The following is a 3,117-nucleotide window of genomic DNA, read 5'->3' on the forward strand; positions in this document are numbered from 1 at the left end:
CTATCTGCCATGACTCCAAGAGAAGTGACTGTTTTCTCTTATAAACACTTTGAGTTCCTCACCAATATCAGTTTCTGAAGTTGACACATATTCATTTTCAATGCTTGAATGTTACAAATCTACTTGTGAGACTCAATTTCCTGTTTAATTGCTTGCCATTCTCCATAGGGGTTTGATTTTTTTATGAGCTTCGGATTTTTTCTGCATTTGAACCTGATGAATTCTGCTCTTAGATTTTTTTTTCCTTCTGTTTTTTTCTGGTTCAGTTCCTTTATCACTGTTTAATTTTTTCCTTAACCTTTACTTTTAGCTTTTATGTTTCTGTAGAGACCTCTCCTATTCCTGCTTACTATTCCCCATCAGAACCACTATGCGAATCTGATGATCTGGAGTCTTCTAGGGTGCCAAGTCACTTTTCATTGACCTTACTAGAAATAAGATCACCAGAGTGTGGAATGAAATCATCAGGTTTTTCCCATCTAGATTCTCCTGTTTCTATATTATAACAGTAGGTATAACCATCTTCACTTAAACTTTCTACCCAAACAGCCTTCACTGCTGCCTTTTTAAAAAGTTTTCTTGTAATCCTTCCGGTTTCTCCCACTGTGATAAAATCATAATAGTAATGCTAACCCTCAGAGATTACACCTTGTACCCATCCCCCCTTTGAAGGGTATGTTTTCCTTTTCTTCTTTTTGATTTGATGCAGAGGTGGGTGGGACAGTGCTGCTTACTGGTGATATGCTTGACTCTGTAATTTCTGACAAGTCTTTTCAAATCCTCTTGGTATCCTTTCAGGGCAGCTGCCTCCATTGCAGCAAACCCCTTTGATGACTTTGTTTTCTTCCTTTGCCTTATCCAGGCTTTTCTGTTTAATCTCACTGATCCTCTTTGCCACATTTTCTGTGTGCTTCCTTCCCCTTTAATGAAAATAGCTGTAGGCTTATTGTCCATTGCCCATCACTTGCAGCAATCACAGAATTTCTTTGGTTATGACATCCAGTAGTCTGCGATGACCATGACTGGTCCAGTTGTTCTGTGCATCCAAAAAGGCTCTAAAGGTAAATGCAAGCAAATATCCAAAGAATATCAATCTTAACTAAACTCTTGAGGAGCTTAGAAATGATGGTAAGACCTCTGCATATTTTATGAGGCTAGCACAACCTTGATACCAAACCGGACTTGCCCAATAAGGAAAAGAAAATTGTAAATTAATCTCATATGATAATACATACATTAGTTAAGACACAGTCTCAACTATTGTAATAAAATGACCCAAAATGCGGTGGTATCATTAACATAGAATTTCATCGATATTTCATGTAACAGTATAGAAGTAGATGGAGGATTAATGGCTCATCAGACACTCTTCCCTACAAGTTCATACAGGGACTCAGATTTCATCATCTCTAGGTTGTTGATCTCATGAGTATAAATAAACCTGGTTTATTGGCATCACATTTGTATTCCTCATCTGTATTCCTATCCCATCCCACAGGAAAGGAAACAGGGAAAAAGTATAAAATAAGCAGCTTCCCTTTAAGAANATCCAGAATTTTTTCTTCCTTCTTTTTTTTTAACTGAGAGAAAATAAATCTTTATGTATGTGGTTATGACACTGAAATTTGGAGTTTTCAGATTTAAATAAACCAAATCTAATCCTAATGTATGTCAGTACATTTTAGATCATGTTCAAACTGAGAAATCAAATAAATCCTTTTATATGAATCATAAACTGCTTCTCCACAAAATATAGATATTAATAATATACATTACATTTTAAATAAGATTATAAAAACACTAAATATAAGAAAAGGTCAGAATGAAGATATGAAATTTCTGGTTTTCAGTAATAATGAGCTAGATAATTTACAAAAAAAAAAGAGTTAATGAAAATGTAAAAATGCTTAATAAAGCATTCTTCAAATGTTTTCTGAACCTATTAAGATGAAAAGATATTAGGGGAGTATTTAGCCAATAAAGAAAACAAACACAGAGTTAAATGAAGCATTTACTGTATTTGCTTTGAGTGCATTTGCTATTCCTGGCAACTTTAAATTCATTTTTATAGGCTCATCAGTGGAAGGGAATTAGAATTAAAAAGTATGGGGCCCTTGAAGATACAGAAATATAATAAAGCTATCTCTTTCAAAAGTGAGATGAGAGTATAAAGTGCTACAAACTCAAAGACAGAGAAGAAGCAAAACATATGTTTTGATGAATTTTCAATAATTTCACATTAGCAGGATGGCCAAAGTTTACTTCAAAATCTGAAACTTAAACTCAAATAATCCTGTCTCAGAGAAGCCAAAACACATGTTCTCTGAATGAAATTATATATGGATAGGTTTCGTATTATTTCTAAAAATAGTATTTCAAGAATAATAACTAGGATGTCATCAAAGATAACCTGACATACCAGGATGTAAGTTAAAATGGAGGAGAACCATCACAAAAACAAGTGAAAGAAGAGAAAACTTCTGATATTATGCAACATAGTTTATAAAACAATTAGACTTATTATGCTGTAAAAAAATACCAAAGTTTGAGATGTATATTTTGAAGGAATAGGAAACTATCAATGGTGGCACAAAATATGAGCACTATCTCTAGAAATAAAACACATAATAAAAAGTATATAAACTGAATGTAAATGTTGAGCAGAGTAGATACAGCTAAAAAGAGTATTAGTGAAAAGGAAAATAAAATATTATGTGGAATGTAGTAAGGAGAAACTAGGTGGAAGATAAAGAAAACAGGGCAAGAAATATACAAACTAGAATGAATACATTTATTATAGAGTTAATTGAAATTCCAAGGTGAAACAGTAGATATTATAAGAGAGCAGCAATATTTGGAGATATATTGGATGATTTTTTAAATGATAAAAGACATTGATTCAAATTGATATAAAACAGGATAACTGCAAAACAGAGTGAAACTTCAGAAAAACAAGGAATACAAGGAAATTTTAAAGGTATTCAGATGGGGAGAAAAGGCAGATTACCTTTAAAAGATTGGCAATTGGGCCGGCTGAGTGGCACGATGGTTAAGAACTGGCTTGGGACGCCAGAGGGCCCCGGTTCGGATCCCACATATGAGGGCCAGTGACACTGC

At 33.8% G+C, this 3,117-nt stretch overlaps 1 pseudogene; it reads right to left on the reverse strand.

Moving 5' to 3' along the window:
• The window catches only part of LOC109373278 (WW domain-binding protein 4 pseudogene), a 26,864-nt pseudogene extending 25,844 nt beyond the window's left edge, over positions 1–1,020 (reverse strand).
• Positions 1,021–3,117: the final 2,097 nt, after the last annotated feature.

The sequence above is a fragment of the Hipposideros armiger genome, unplaced genomic scaffold (genome assembly GCF_001890085.2).
Source record: "Hipposideros armiger isolate ML-2016 unplaced genomic scaffold, ASM189008v1 scaffold_699, whole genome shotgun sequence".
Taxonomy (NCBI): Eukaryota; Metazoa; Chordata; class Mammalia; order Chiroptera; family Hipposideridae; genus Hipposideros; species Hipposideros armiger.